Source organism: Delphinus delphis, chromosome 9 (genome assembly GCF_949987515.2).
Source record: "Delphinus delphis chromosome 9, mDelDel1.2, whole genome shotgun sequence".
Taxonomy (NCBI): domain Eukaryota; kingdom Metazoa; phylum Chordata; class Mammalia; order Artiodactyla; family Delphinidae; genus Delphinus; species Delphinus delphis.
In genome coordinates, this window is record NC_082691.1 from 102126352 (window position 1) to 102143925 (window position 17574).

Genomic DNA, 17574 nt, shown 5'->3' on the forward strand with positions numbered 1-17574 from the left:
TGCTGGCTCTGTGTTGGACACTGGTCTACGCATGCCAGTAATTTCTGTTTAGCAGTCCTGGTTCTGTACTCTAGAGCAGTGGTTCTCAACATGGCGGGGCGGCGGGGTGCAGAGAGTTTTTGCCCCTCCACCCCCAGGCCTACTGGCCGTATCTGAAGACATCTAGGGGATGCCGCTACTCAGTGCACAGCACGGCCCCCACAAGGATCAGCCAGGGACAAGAAGCCCCCCTAGGCGTCTGACCAGCACAGTCTGCTCACCCTTCCTGACTGCCCAACCCATGTTCCTCCCATTTTCTCCTATTTCTACTACAATAGGGGCCTTAAAATATCTTAAATTCACAACATAATTTTAATAATTTGGTAAGTGAAACTAGACACACCATGAATCTCAAGATTTGGTTTTTAAATTTTTTATAAGCTACATTTATTTTAGCAGAGCTTTTAGAAATAAAATTGTCTTCCTCTCCTGATATCTATTCTCAAAAACTCAGGCTAAAAGCTTTGAGTAATGTGTGTTTATCCCTTTCCTTTTGTGTGTTCCTACTGCAGTTAATCACCACATTCTGCCACCTCTTTCCATGTAATGCTTCACCTTCCAACGTATCCCCCTTCTAGGCCCGGTGCCACCATCTGAACTATTTCACTCGATGTTTTCTCTGGAGCTCTTGGCGTTGTCTATGCCTCCCACCCTCCCTCCCTAGCTATCTGACTTGCTAACACTGCATTTTTCACCTGCTCAAAATTCCATAAGGTTGCCTACAACATACCAAATAAAAACCCAGTTCCTGAAGCTTGGCATTCAAGGCCATTTTTCAACTGGCCACAATCTGCCTTTCCAATTCTTTTTCCCACTGCCCGCCCCCCAAGAATATCCTTTTTCAGCAAAATGAGTTACTGGAGCACACAAACAATCTTTCCAGATCAAAGAAACCAAAAGCCACTTGGGCTCCATTCAGATAAAAGATAAGCTTTCAACTCAGAATAGCTCTAAGGGATCGATTTATTGGGAATCTTATCTATCCATAGCTCTTTCTCATGAGAGGTAACCCCCTTTGCTCACTGTCCTTATTCTAAACACCCCCTGTACACCTCTCCCCCTCTCTGAACTCATCTTACCCTTCAAATTTACCATCCTTTTAAACAATTCTCACAATACCCGAAAGCAGAGTCATCTCTACCGCCACAACCTGCCCCACCCCATCCCACCCCTCTGGCCCTCAGGCCATTCACTAGTTCTCTTTTACATTCAGACAGATAAAATTGTGACTGATTCATCTGTAAGCTGAATGGGGGGCAGGAGGGGTATTTACATTCCCAAACCAATCTTCAATGCTCTTTTTTTCCTTCCAGTTTTATCAAGATATCATTGACATATAGCACTGTGTAAGTTTAAAGTGTACAGCATAATGATTTGACTTACGTACATCACGAAATGATTGCTACAGTAAGCTTAGTGAACGTTCATCATTTTGTACAGATAAAAAAGAAAAAATGTTTTCCTTGTGATGCCCACTCTTAGGATTTTCTCTCTTAACAACTTTCATATATAACCTAGAGTGTTAATTACCTTTATCATGTTGTACATTACATTTCTAGTACGTACATTTATCTTGTAAACTAGAAATTTGTACCTTTTGAAGGCCTTCATCAAATTCCCCCTCCTCCTATTCCCCACCTCTGATAACAAATGGTATCTTTTTCTACAAATTCGTTTGTTTGATTTTGAAGTATAATTGATCTACAACACTATGATACTTCCCGTTACACAACATAATGATTCAATATTTCTATACATTTCAACATGATTACCACGATAAGTCTAGTTAAGATCTGTCATCATACAAAGATAATAATTATTGACTGTATTCCCCACACTATAGATTTCATACCTGTGACTCATTTAGTTTATAACTGGGAGTTTGTACCTCTTAATCTCCCTCACCTATTTCTCTCATCCCCTCACCCCTCTCCCCTCTCCCCTCTGGCAACCACCTGCTTGTTCTCTAGATCTATGACTCTGTCTTCTTATGTTTGTTCATTTCTTTTGTTTTTTAGATTCCACATATAAGTGAAATCATATGGTATTTGTCTTTCTCTGTCTGACTTATTTCACTTAGTATAATACCCTCTAGGCCCACACCCATGTTGTTGCAAATGGCAAGATTTCATTCTTTTTCATAGCTGAGTAATATTCTACTGTGTATATATATCACATCTTCTTTATCCATTCATCTACTGATGGGCATTTAGGCTGCTTCCATATCTTTGACTATTGTAAACAGTGCTGTTATGAACACAAGGGTACATGTATCTCTTAAAGTAGGTGTTTTCATTTTCTTCGGATAAATACCCACGAGTGGAATTGCTGGATTGTATGATAGCTCTATTTTTAATTTTTTGAGGAAACTCCACACTGTCTTCCATAGTAGCTGCACCAACTTACATTCCCTCCAACAGGGTGTGGGGGTTCCCATTTCTTCACATCTGCACCAACACTTGTTCTTTGTTGTCTGTTTGCTAAGAGCCATTCTGACAGGTGTGAGGTGACACCTCATTGTGGTTCTGATTTGCACTTCCATGATGATTAGTGATGCCGAGCATCTTTTCATGTGACTGTTGGCCATCTGTATGTCTTCTTTGGGAAAATGCCTATTCAGTTTCTCTGCCCACTTTTAATTTGGGTTGTTTGGTTTTCTGATGTTGAGTTGAATGCATTCTTTGTACACTTTGTATATTTTGGATATTAACTGCTTATCAGATGTATCTTTTGCAAATATCTTCTCCTACTCAGTAGGTGGCCTTTTTGTTTTCTTGATGGTTTCCTTCACTGTGCAAAAGCTTTTTAGTTTGAATAGTCTTTTTTTTTTTTTTTTTGCTTTTGTTTCCCTTGCCTGAGAAGATATATGCAAAAAGATACTGCTAATACCGATGTCAAAGACCATACCTGCCTATGTTTTCTTCTAGAAGTTTTATGGTTTCAGGTCTTACATTTAAGTCTTCAATCCATTTTGAGTTTATATATTTATTGTGTGTGTTTGTATATGTTATGAGAAAGTAGTCCAGTTTGATTCTTTTGCATGTAGCTGTCCAGTGTTCCCAAAACCATTTACTGAAGAGGCAGCCTTTTCCCCATGGTATATCCTTGCCTCCTTTGTTGTAGATTAATTGACCACATTAAATGTGGTTTGTTTCTGGGCTCTCTATTCTGTTTCATTGATCTATGTGTCTGTTTTTGTGCCAGTACCATACTGTTTCTGGTTACTGTAGCTTTGTAATATAGTTTGAAATCAGGGAGCATGATCCCTCCAGGTTTGTTCTTCTTTCTCGAGATTGTTCTGCCTATTTGGGGTCTTTTCTGTTTCCATAAAAATTTTAGAATTGGGCTTCCCTGGTGGCGCAGTGGTTGGGAGTCCGCCTGCCGATGCAGGGGGCACGGGTTTGTGCCCCGGTCTGGGGGGATCCCGCGTGCCGCGCAGCGGCTGGGCCCGTGAGCCATGGCCGCTGGGCCTGCGCGTCCGGAGCCTGTGCTCTGCAACGGGAGAGGTCACAGCAGTGAGAGGCCCGCGTACCACAAAAAAAAAAAAAAAAAAATTTTAGAATTATTTGCTCTAGTTCTCTGGATAACGCCATTGGTATTTTCATAGGGACTGCACGGAATCTGTAGATTCCCTTGGGTAGTGTGGTCATTTTAATAATATTAATTCTTTCAATCCATGAACACAACTGTACATCTTTCCATTTGTTACTGTTGTCTTCAATTTCTTTCAACAGTGTCTTATTGTTTTCTGAGTACAGATCTTTTACACCTTCTCTTTGATTCAATTATAAATGGAATTGTTTTCTTAATTTCTCTTTCTGATAGTTTGCTATCAGTGTATAGAAAAGCAGCAGATTTCTGCATATTAATTTTGTATCCTGCAACTTTACTGACTTCATGGACGACTTAGTTTTTGGTTTATTTTCTATTTTTTCTACATGTTTTCCATACATGTATGTATACATACATAATTCGTATGTGTATGTAAAAAATATATACCACTGTTTGTAAACCTTAAATTAAGATGGTGGGGCATTTTTATGTTCTTTTGTTGATGAACATTTATAATTTAGATGTATTAATTTTCTTCTGATACAATAAACATTTTTAACTCAACTACTTATAGTTGAATGGCAGTCTTACAAAACCTAAGAAACCTGGGTTTAACGTATGTGTGAGAAAAAATTTTTTCGGTAGGAATGCTAAAACATCTCCCCCCACAGTTCAGGGATCAAACTGTATCATCAGCCACACTGGGGATTCTCACTTTGTCATGGGATAGGCGGCTACTAGACCAGAAACCCTGGGAAAGACTATGTTGATATAAGGCTAAGGGGAAGGGTCAGAGGCCTGGAAACCCTGGGAGGGGAGGGATTATATGACACATGTTATGGGGACTGCTTGGTGTGCATTAGGCACAAAGCACAAACTCGGATGAGGCCGAATGCTCAGGTTCCATCTCACCTCTGCCTCTTACTAGAGTATAACCTTGAGCAAGTCCCTTAACTTCCCCTGCACATCTGCTCATCTGTACAACGGGGACAGTAGCATGCTGGGAACAGTGCCTGGCACCACAGTTAAGTGCTCGTTAGTCATCTACATTTCCTGTCATCATTTCTCCTATGATGCCTAGCACTGTACTGCCTGGACAGCAGCAGTGACTTCTCAACCACTGCAACCAACCACTTTTTTTTTCCAAACAGCCTCCTTTCTAGCCTTGACAGTTACCCAAGCTCTGAAAAGAACAAGAGCCAGGACTCTAGAAGGAGGCCTGAGGCAGAGAGAGAGAAAGAGAGAGAGAGAGAAAGAGAGAGAGAGAGAGAGAGAGAGAGAGAGAGAGAGAGTGTGTGTGTGTGTGTGTGTGTTGGCGGCAATGGGGGAAGAAGAAGGGAGCAATATAAGCATTTCAGAAAAGGGCACCATGAGTCACTCTCCACAGTGGTGCCAAAGTGATTCTCATAAGATGTGTTTCTTATGTCATTCACCTGGATAAAAACCTTTCAGTGTCCCTCCATGGCCTTCAGAGTTAAGTCAAAACTCTTCCTTCATCGACTTAAAATCCCCACCATCTCTGCAGCCTCCTACACCAAGCACACTCGGCTCAGCCATAAGAAATCCCCACAGTTACAAATGCACTCACTCCCCAGAGCCTTTGCACATGCTGCTCCCTCTGCCTGGAAAGGAATCACCTCCTCCAGAAGCAAACTGCTATTCAACCTTCAAAACGCAGCTCAAGATCAACTACAGAGCTCTTTCCCAACCTTCAAGCTAAGCACCTCTGTTACATGCTCCCCAGTATGTGTAGAACACTATTTCTGCCACACTGTACTGGTCCCCTACCAGCCGGTGGCTGTGGTGGAATCTTGCCTTTACCTGTTAATTTTCAGATACTTTCCTGCACATTGAGTTATACAGGACAAAATAAGAATAAGAAAAACCTATCAAGCACAGTTGGGAAATGCTCATGAACCAACTCATTACACCACAAACTGATAAAGAAAGAGAAAGAATCAAACATTTGTCCTGCCTCTCCTATATAAACTGTTACACTAGGCAACCAAACAACAGGTGAGGGGGATTTTTCTCTTTATAACAAGCATTCCAGCTAATAAAATGAAGGCATAACAGAACATCACCACTTTACAACCTAGTAAGTGAATCAGACCCAGACACTGGTCATCAATAGCTGCCAGTATCACAGAAAGAGACAACCAGACATTATGTGCCTCCAGATGAAAGAATGCACTGCAACATGAGCAGCAGTCACGGAAAATAAAATGGAACTCAAATCTGATCAAGCCTCTAGCTCCAACTACGTACACTTGACCCCTGAATCACCCAGGTTTGAACTAGGCAGGTGCACTTACACATGGATTTTTTCCAGTGAATAAGGTACTGCAGTACTATACAATCTGTAATTGGGTGAATCTGTGGAAGCAGAACCACAGATATGGAGGGCTGGCTTTAAAGTTACACACACACACACAAAAAGAATTTACACACAGAAATTCAACTGTGCAGAGGATTGGCATCCCTAACCCCAAGGTTGTTCAAGGGTGAACTTGAACTTGGAAATACAGAGACTAGAAAGACATGTTAAACCTCAGGGATACAATCAGCAAAATCCAAACAGCAGGAAACTCTCTACAGGGCAAATAACTTGTTCCTTCAACAAATAAATGGCAAGGAAAAAAGGAGGTAGCAACCTATAGAGTAAAAAAGATTTAATCACAATGTGTGGGCCTCATTCAGCTCCTGATTCAAACGAACTGGTTTTGTTTTGTTTTGTTTTTAAATTGAGACACCTGTTAAACTGAACACTCAATATCTGATGGTATTCTGGACTTTAACTGTTAACTATTTTTAGGTATGAGGGTGGTATTTGGGTTTTCTTAAGTCTTTACTTTTTAGAGATACATTCTCAAATATTTATAAATGAAATTATGCCTGCAATTTGTTCCAAAATAACAGAAGAGGAGAAGGGGGTAACAGTATAAATGAAACAACATTGGCCATGTGTTGATGACTGTTTAAGCTAGAAGATGGATACTTTGGGGTTCATTATACTATTCTCTACACACTTGGATATGGGCGAATTTTCTCTAATAGAAAGTTAAAAAAAAAAACAGGTGGAAAGGGAAAAGGAGTGACTACAAGTCCACTGAATATAAGGGCAAGTGGAGGGAAGAGAAAAAGGATCACAGATGGAGGTGGAGCAACTTGAAAGAAATTATTTTGGCACAAAGAAGACCTCTGCTGAAGAAAAGACACCAAGAGAAGAAAGATTCAGGACACAGCAGGGTCCAGGGGGTTAAATGAAGCTGTGTTTACACAAGACTTTCAGTAGAGCGCACTAAAAGCACAGACCCTGCAGTGAGCACTGCCTGGCTTCAAATCCTAACTCCATGTATGACTCCATCTGTGCCTTAGTTTCCTTGGATGTTAAAAAGAAAAAAAAAAGGATGGTAACAGTCTTTACCTTAGAGGACTTCTTAAAGAATTAAATGAATGAATACAGTTTTAATACACAGTTCTCCTAAAACAGTGCTTCATAGCAGTTCTCAACAAATGTTAACCATTCCCCTCATCATCACCACCCTCCTACCTTCACAGACGGAAACACAGAACCCCCCCACCAAGAGGTAAAGTGACTTGCTTAACAACAACTTTAGAACGATCTTCTAGGCTGAGTACTTACTGCAAAGACTGGCTGGCTATTCACCAAACGCATTTTCCCTGTCCTCCTGGGCAAGCAGCGAGGCTACATTTCCCAACCTCCCTGCCATGTGTCTGAGTTTCTGACGATGAAATGTGGGCAAAAGTGCTGGATACCTCTTCACTACTCCCAGGCCCTACCTCCAAAGCTCCCACACAATCCTGCACCCCTCCCTCCCCCATCTGCCAGGTGGATATCAATGCCCAGGGCAATCTTGGAAGTCATGTGTAGAAGACATCAGAGAACAGATTGACTCAAGTCCCAGTAGAATAAACTATTATTTTCTTAAGCCCCTGAGATTTCAGGGTTTATCTGTTACAGCAGCTGTCATAATTTCAACTAACACAGTACTTTTTATGGACCCATCACATCAATCATCACTCCTCATTTTACAGACAAGAAAACTGAAGCAGGGAGAGGATCATGGTCACACAATTAATTATTAAGTGGTACACCCAGGATTTGAACTAGCACTGCATTAATACAGAGCTCAGGCTCTTAAGCATCTTCTAAGATCATAAGACCAGTAAGTGGAACCAGGAGTGAACACATTTAATACAGAATTTTGCTATGCATTCCTTTAAAAAGAAAAATCACTCTCAGAAGAATAACTGCAGAACAGTGTTATCTTACAGCAAAAAGATAGAAATCAGCTCCCAAAAGTTTAAGTGGGGTTTTACAAGAGACATCAGAATAAGATATTTTTAAAAGACCATGTACATTAAAAAGACCAAACTCCGTTATGCTTGCAAATAGGCATATATAGTACAAGTTTTCAAAAAAATATTTTTTCTTTTTTTTTTGGCCACACCGTGTGGCATGTGGGATCTTAGTTCCCTGACCAGGGATCAAAGCTGTGTCCCTGACGTTGGGAGTGCAGAGTCTTAACCAATGGACCACCAGGGAAGTCCCACAAGTTTAAAATTTTAATTCAGCCTTTCCTATTAGATTTTACCTGAGCCATCCCTACTGACAATTATATAACATGATTTAATAATATTAGTAACTTTTAAAAATAGGATTCAGGGGGACTTCCCTGGTGGCACAGGGGGTAAGATCCCACGCTCCCAATGCAGGGGCCCAGGTTCATCCCTGGTCTGGGAACTAGATCCCACATGCATGCCGCCACTAAGAGTTCGCATGCCGCAACTAAGACCCGGTGCAACGAAAAAAAAAAAACTAATTAAAAAAAAAATAGGATTCAGTAAATGGAAAAACACTTTATTTCAATTATCACTGAATTGTACCTACATTATTAATCAACATGTACCTATGAAAAGATGTACAAGATACACTGTTAAGCAAAAGAAGCAAGTTACAGAACAGTGTTTACAGCATAATTCCATTTGTTTTCAAAAAATACATACCTATATCTTTCCTTTTTTTTGTTTTTCCTACATACATACATCTCTTACTTACAAATGAAAAACATCTGGAAAGAAATACAAGAAAGTTTCCAGTGATTACCTCGGAGGAGTAGACCTGCACTTGTGATTTATACCTTTTGTTAGAGTTTGAATTTATGATGAGGACGTGTACTGTTAGAATTAGAAATACTTTAAGACATATCTATGATTTACAGTAATGTAAACTGATCAAACTCCCCAAATCCCACATTAGCATAATATGTAGAGTGAAGCGTCCAGGTTGGGAGGGAAAAAAAATGTAGCCCTTTATAATGAATATATCATTTGGTCAATTTCACTCATATACACGTATATACATGGGTTTACACATCTGTAAGTAAATCTCTTTTAATACATTTAAAAACACACACACAGGACTCCCCTCGTGGTACAGTGATTAAGAATCCACCTGCCAATGCAGGGGACACGGGTTCGAGCCCTGGTCCGGGAAGATCCCACATGCCACAGAGCAACTAAGCCCGTGTACCACAACTACTGAAGTCCGTGCACCTAGAGCCTGTGCTCCACAAGAGAAGCCACTGCAATGAGAAGCCTGCACACCACAACCAGAGAAAGCCAGCGCGCAGCAATGAAAACACAATGCAGCCAAAAATAAATAAATACATAAATGTATTTTTTTAATACCAGTAAATATTCAAACACGTGCACGTATTTCTTACATATACACCAAAAAAATTTTGGTAGGACAGACCCCAAACTAATGACCACCTGAGAGAAAAGGAAGGCAGGACTGGAGAGAGAAATCGGAGAGAAGTCTAGCATTGGGCTGAGCAACACAGTAGCTACTAGCTACATGTGACTATTTAAACTTAAATTAATTAAAATTAAATACTATTAAAATTCAGCTCCTCAGTCCCACCAGCTCCATTTCCAGCGGCTACCACAGTGAAAAGCATAGATATAGAGCATTTCCATTACTACAGAAAGCACTACTGGACAGCATCGGTCTAAAATACAGCAGAAAGACCTGGATGAAGCCTGACATAAATTTTAAAAGAAGGCAAGACGATGAAGAAAATGTACCTTTCTACCATCCCTGAAAACTGAAAACACAAGAAAAAAGCAGAAATTATGTACAAAGAAACTCAACAACAACAACAAAAAAAAAGAGTTACCTCTTCAGGTGGTATCTACCCAGACTAGGTTAAATTTCTTTTTTTTACTACTAGATTTAGAATAAAAAGGTTTATTTTTTTCACAAACCAGTCTGGTATTTGGGGGACAGAGGGGAATCCAACAGTAAGCATTTTACAACCATCTACTTTAAAACATACAATGGCATTTCTCATCATTTTCTCATCAGAAAAGATTATCCTCAATGATCTCTCCTTGGTAATAATGGTATTCTTACACTTAAAAATAATAAAAGTGGGGAAGTTTTAATTTATAATTCGGATTTAGATTTATAGGATTTCATCTGAATTGGTTTACAATACTAAAAACGTATAATCACAGAAACTTAAGCCCTAAATAGGTTAAAACAATTCTAATGGGCCTGCTTTGACAATTCCATTAGTATTATAAAACCTGCTCTACAACTTTAGTTGATGCATGAAACTTCACTTTAGAAATTCATTTCTAAAACTACCATATTTTGTTGAATACTGTCCCCAGAATTCATGTCCACCTGGAACCTGAGAAATGTGACCTGATTTGGAAATAGGGTCTTTGCAGATGTAATCAAGTTAAGATGAGGTCATACTGGAGTAAGATGAGCCCTAAATCTAGTATGGCCAGTGTCCTTATAAGAGGGTAATTTGGACAAAGAGACACAGACATACAGGGAGAAGGTCTTGTGACAATGGAGACAGACTGGAGTGATGCAGCTGCAACTCAAGGAACACCAAGGACTGCCCAGCAACCACCAGAAACTAAGAGAGAGGCCTGGAGCAGATGTGAGACAGTAAATTTGTTTCTGGTACTCTGTTACAATAGCCCTAGGAAGCTTATACACTACCTTCTTCCCCAGTGTAACAGGCTAACTCAGAGTGCTAGCTAGATTCCTTTCCCCATCACCAGAAAAGTATCTCAACGCCATGTAACAGGTTCACTAATTCAGCTTTTCCTACTTAAGTATAATTGAAAATGAAAAAAAAAACCTAGTTCCTGATACCAGAATATATCTTTGGTCCTGAGACAAATTGAGGATATTCCAATTCACACTCAAGAGATTATCCAAGATAGCCATTTAGTAGGGGAGGAAAAAATAAAGAATAAAAGCTCACCAAAAGATTCACAGTAGCATCATTTTAAAAATCAAATGAGTGCAATACTGAGGTATCCTCCCTTACGTGTGCTTACGTAAGTTACCAACAGCATGTGCTGTGGATCCCAAGTCAACCCCTTACTCCAAAATGCCCTCCCTTTTTTGTTTCCCTTTAACCTCTCCCCACTACCACCATTCCTGCCACTGTCTCCCTCCCATAAATCTAGCCTTACCTACCTCTAAATGTCCATCATTCCTGAGCCCCGCTTCCTTCCTCTCTGATACCATACACGTTACCTTCTTTAGAAAGTCTCGTCAGTTATTCGTGCCTATTCTTTCTCTTGTCTCTAATTCACCACAGAACCTTCTGTAATCTGGTTAACAAACCCACTATTCCAGAGAGCAGATAGTCAAATCCATCAGACACTCTCTAAGTCATCTTTATCTCACCCCACAGTTATTCCTAGAACAACCGACACTACTTCATACACAGACCTGCTAGAAATCTATCTCCTGGCTTCGCTGGCCAACTTTACGGTGTTTCCTTCTGACCACCAGTGAAAATACTAACGCTCCCTGGAATACAGCTCCCAATTGCTTCCTTTCACTAGACAGGTTCTTATGCCCTCAACTCCCACCTTCACAGCGGGTCTGGGCTCTAGTCCACACCCACCCTCCACACATCCACATTCCCGGTGAGCATCTTCGCTTGAATGGAACATAGGCACTTTTAGTTCAACAGATCCACAACTCAACCTGTCATCATCTGACTTCTACCCAAATCTGTTCCATCCGCCTAGAAACTTCAATCATTTCACTTTTCTCCCCTTCCTAAATAAGTCCTATTAATTCTACCTCTGAAACCTCTTTTCAGTCTGTTGCCTCTCTGTCATCCCCCGAACTGTCTTCTTCCAGGCAGTCATTCCTCTCTCACCTGCCAACACCCAACCACTTCCAATCTCCCTCGTTTCTCCTCCACACCAATGCAGATACTTTGAAAATGCAAATACGATGCTGCTCCCCTTCTTTCATCCTTCAGTGGTGGCATATTGCAAGCCTTAGAAACAGATACACAAACTTCTTTAAAAAAAAAAGAAAGAAAGAAAGAAATACAAACTTTTTTTTTAATAATTTATTTATTTATTTTTGGCTGTGTTGGTCTTTGTTGGTGCACGCGGGCCTTCTCTAGTTGTGTAGAGTGGGGGCTACTCTTCGTTGTGGTGCGCGTGCTTATTGTGGTGGCTTCTCTTGTTGCGGAGCACGGGATCTAGGCTCACGGGCTCAGTACTCATGGCACACGGGCTTAGTTGCTCCGCGGCATGTGGGATCTTCCTGGACCAGGGCTCGAACCCGTGTCCCCTGCATTGGCAGGCAGATTCTTAACCACTGTGCCACCAGGGAAGCCCCACAAACTTCTTAATATGGCATAAAAGACCCTTCATGATGCAACTTATGCCACCAGCTCAGCCTCATCTACTGTCGCTCCTCTCCATGTTATACTTTCACCATATTTAACCTTTTATCATCCCCTTCAAAACTCTCTGCCTTTACATGTGCTATTCCCTCTGCCTGAAATACTCCTTGGACGGTCCTTACAAGCTTCAGTTTAGTGTTACCTCCTCTAGAAAAGCGTTGTGTAAGTCTCAGGGTACAAAGAGCTCCTCCTCTTTTCAGGACTCAGAAGCCTGTCCATATCTCCACTTGTCTCACCACCCTTGCTGGTTCACCCAACTTTAGGGCTGATTGGCAGGGATCTCATCTTATGATGCTGCATACTTCCAATGCCTAACAGAATACCTGACACAGCAGTAAGTACGCAGTAAGAACTGAATGAATAAATCAAACTCATAGGTTGACACACACAAAAAAAGTTTTAGCTCATCAAGGACTTAAGACAAACATGAAACTAGTCAACTTCACATTAAAGAGGCTTTCGTATATTGGTATTTACATAAACTCATATATACTACACACACACACACACACACACACACACAAATATACCATCACGTCTGGTTCCATATAACAAGTTGATTTCCCCAACCTAGCACAAACCTACAGTAGTAATTCTTTGCTGCTATGTATACTGTTCACATTAAGTTCAAAGAAACTAATTTAATTACCCATAGTTATATAACTTCATATGCTCACAGATATACGAACAGGAACTTCTTCTGGAACTATATAAATACAACAGTCACCAGCAGTTTCAAGGGTAGGGCAGTTACGGGCTGAACTGTGCTCGCCCCAAATTCACATGCCGAAGCCCACACGCCCAGCATCTCAGAGTGTGACTGTATCTGGAGATACAGCCTATAAAGATGTAATGAAGTTAAAAACAGTGTGTTAGAGTGAACCCGAATCCAGTATGACAAATGTCCTTTTAAGAAGGACACAGTGGCACACAGTGGTGGCACAGTGGTTAAGAATCTGCCTGCCAATGCAGGGAACACGGGTTCGATCCCTGGTCCAGGAAGACGCCTCATGCCGTGGAGCAACTAAGACCGTGTACCACAACTACTGAGCCTGTGCTCTAGAGCCCGCGAGCCACAACTACTGAGCCCACGTGCCGCAACTACTGAAGCCCGCATGCCTAGAGCCCATGCTCCACAATGAGAGAAGCCGCCATAATGAGAAGCCCGCGCACCACAACAAAGACCCAACACAGCCAAAAATAAATAAATAAAATAAATAAATTTTTTTTTAAATTAAAAATAGAAATAAGGGCTTCCCTGGTGGCGCAGTGGTTGAGAGTCCGCCTGCCGATGCAGGGGACACAGGTTCATGCCCCGGTCCGGGAAGATCCCACATGCCGCAGAGCGGCTGGGCCCATGAGCCATGGCCTCTGAGCCTGCGCGTCCCAAGCCTGTGCTCCACAATGGGAGAGGCCACAACAGTGAGAGGCCCGCGTACAGCAAAAAAAAAAAAAAAAAAAGAAGTAAAAATTAAAAAAAAAAAAAAGAAGAAGAGGAGATGAGAACACGGACAACACAGAGGGATGACCTGGTGAGGACACAGTGAGAAGGCAGCCACCTGCGAGCCAAGGAGAGAGGCCTCATAAGAAACTCAACCTGCTGACACCTTGATCTGGGGCTTCCAGACTCCAAAATTGTGAGAAAATAAGTTTTTGTTGTTTAAGCCACCAGTCTGTGGTATTTTTTTATGACACCCAAGCTAATAGAGGGGGCTTCTGGTTTATAGAATTTAAATTTCTTAATCACGTACATGGAATTTTTTTAAGCCAGCAAGGGTTGCGTGAACAGTGAAGTTGTGGATGTTTTCATTTTCTTCTTCATGCTGGCCTGTATTTACCACCACCACCCCCCAAAAAAAACCATTAAATTAAATGATATAAGAAAATATCCTAGACATCAGAGTTTACCATACACTGGCCACAAAAACTACATTTTATCTTACTATTTATCATTTGAAACAAAATAATGTACTATGTTAAAATACGATATTTTTAATTTTTACCAGCTCCAAAAGGAACTGGTGGAGGTAGAAATTGGAGAGCACTGTTGTTACACATCTCCCTGGAGATTAGAGAACCAACAGTTATAACAAGTACAGAACCTTCCTGTGTTTGTGTTCAGTCATTATAGAAGCTAGGTAACACATAATAGACCCTGTGACTTAGGCACCTTATACATTATCATTTAATTCTCCTAACAACCCAGTGCAACTGAGATTGAGTCCCCCATTTTTCAGATAAGGAAACTCAGGCTCAGAGAGGCTAAGTAACTGGTCAAGGTCATACAGTTAGGAAATGGAAGTACTGAGACTCAAGTCCACATGTCTTAAAATCCCACGCTTCTTGATACTAAGAGTCCTTGAATGCTTAACAGGTATATATTAAACATCTTCTGTATGCACTTGGCTAGACAGAGCTCTGACCCAAGAAACACAGTCACTATTCCAAGGACTTAGAATTTCCTCTTTAACACTTTGTCGAATGTCTATTTCTCCTAACTCCTCAACTAGATTTTAGAGCTCCTCAAAAGAGCTGTAGTAAAAAGAGAAAAACAAAGAGCTTTGAGTCAAAGTCCTGGAAAAATTCTGGCTTTTTCCCACTTACATAAATTAACAAGCTGGATTCTTCATCAGTAAAAGGGTTGTGGATTAAGTAACATATATGAAATTGCTGGGAAGAGTGCCTGGCGCACAGTGGATACTAAATAAACGTTAAGGAGACATGAATATTCATTTACAGCCTTCACAGAATGCAGACCCAGAACTCAAACTTTTTATTTCACCAATACTCTGATTCCTCCAATGGCCTCTTTGGGATTCAAAGATTCCACTCATCATCACTCTCTCTATCCCACCCATCTACACTACATACCACTTAACATTCAAAGCAGAAAAACGAACATTCTGTATCTTCTTTATACCATGGTCTTTTAGAGTAGTGGTCTCCAAAGCAGAATGCACATAACACACTTAAATGTCCCAATCACAGGCCTGCAAATCCTACAACTTGAGATTAATAAGGAATGTGAAATTTAGCTCTCCTAAAGTTTAGCAACCCGTATTAATATAAGGACTGTGATAGACGTACACTATTTATTTCAAAAAGAAAAATAAAAAGGATACAGATGTTGAGAGCAAGGATTCAAATTCTTACTAATGGAGGCATGATTCAAATATGTTTGGGACTTCCCTGGTGGCGCAGTGATTAAGAATCCTCTGCCAATGCAGGGGACATGGGTTCGAGCCCTGTTCCGGGAAAATCCCACGTGCCGCGGAGCAACAAAGCCCGTGCACCACAACTACTAAGCCTGCGCTCTAGAGCCCGCGAGCCACAACAACTGAGCCTTCACGCCACAACTACTGAAGCCCGCATGCCTAGAGCCCATGCTCCACAACAAGAGAAGCCACCGCAATGAGAAGCCCACGCACCGCAACGAAGAGTAGCCCCCACTCACCGCAACTAGAGAAAGCCCGTGTGCAGCAACAAAGACCCAATGCAGCCAAAACCAAATAAATAAAATAAATAAATTTTTTAAAATAAATAATAATTTTTTAAAAAAGAAAAAGAAAACAAATATAAGTTTGGAGACAACTGCTTTACAGCCACAATTGTATCATTAGTTATGGTTAAATTCAATGTGGGAACGATGATATACAGTATATTGTATTTTATTAACACTGAACACTTTACAAATGGGCCGAGCAATTTCGCAGGTCTGTGCCACCAATCCTTAAGTTGCTCCTTCTGCCTAGATACGCACTAGCACGTAACTCCTACACTTCTCCTATACATTCATCTCACCATGGAGTCTTTACAGATCCGCACAGTGACAGGTGGTTAGTAATCACGACAAATCTAAAGCTACAAGGTTCTAAGTCAAATTATAATACAGGGCCAGTATAAGGAAAAATTTATGTACCTTTCTCTTGCTCTAAGACATAACTTCATTAAGAATAAAACAATCTTGGGCTTCCCTGGTGGTGCAGTGGTTGAGAGTCCGCCTGACGATGCAGGGGACACGGGTTCGTGCCCCGGTCCGGGAAGATCCCACATGCCGCGGAGCAGCTGGGCCCGTGAGCCGTGGCCGCTGAGCCTGCGCGTCCGGAGCCTGTGCTCCGCAACGGGAGAGGCCACAACAGTGAGAGGCCCGCATACCGGGGGAAAAAAAAAAAAAAAGAATAAAACAATCTTGAGACCTCCCTGGTGCTCCAGTGGTTAAGACTCCGCACTCCCAATGCAGCAATGCAGGGGGCCCGGGTTCAATCCCTGGTCAGGGAACTAGATCCCACATGCTGCAGCTAAGATCCCGCATGCCGCAACTAAAAAGGTCCCGCACGCAGCCAAACTCTAAAAAAAGAATAAAACAATCTTATTTACGATTACACTCCCCTCCGCACCTACTGGAAAAACATTCCTCTAGGCAACTTTTGATCAAAAGGCATACACTGTATTTAATATGCACTAAATTGATTTTCCTTGTAAATCTACACTTAAACCATTCCCCCAAAAAAGTATCCCACACAAAAAAGGACATTAAGTGAATGTGTATTTATTTTGAGCCCTAAACCCCTAAATTCCCAACAACTACTGTAACGGTGTTGTAACTCTACTTGAATTATGGTACAGAAACTAAACCAGTGACTCCTTAGAGAATCTCCTGATTTTAAGCACAGAACTTGGAACTTAGAAATTGTTCTAATATCCTACCAAAAGTATATTAAAGTGAACACTTTGGAAATAGAAAACTAAATATATTTTCACTTGCTTGCACTGAATTCCCTCTCTTGGCTATGCCTTGATAAGAAGTTATCATGCAACAACTGTAAATGTACCTCACCTATCTGTACCCACCCCCACCCCATGCATCAACACAAGGGAGCCTTGGAAAGGCCTGAGAGCTCCAGCTGAACTGTGGAAACGATCCAAACTCGTATACTCACAATCGCTTTTTTAACAATGACGTGTGCAGAGGGGGGAAAAAATAGAGGTTTTTACAATATACCTTCCATAATACCTCACAGCTACTTCACAATGACCCTACTTCTCCACTTGATTAGTTATTAGTAATCCACCCTTAGTCAAAGGTAAAAACGAAGGGCTATGGAATTGTTCATCATTTCCTCTTAAGTCTCTTAAAGGCAGTGTTCTTAGAATTCCACATTCATGATCTCATTGAAAACTCAGGGCTGAATTAACTTGCCTCAAGTCACAT

General features: G+C 41.1%; 1 protein-coding gene across 15 annotated transcripts in view; it reads right to left on the reverse strand.

The window, feature by feature from the left end:
- KMT2C (lysine methyltransferase 2C) overlaps positions 1 to 17574 on the reverse strand; it is a 294475-nt gene that overhangs the window by 236601 nt on the left and 40300 nt on the right. The window lies entirely within an intron of this gene.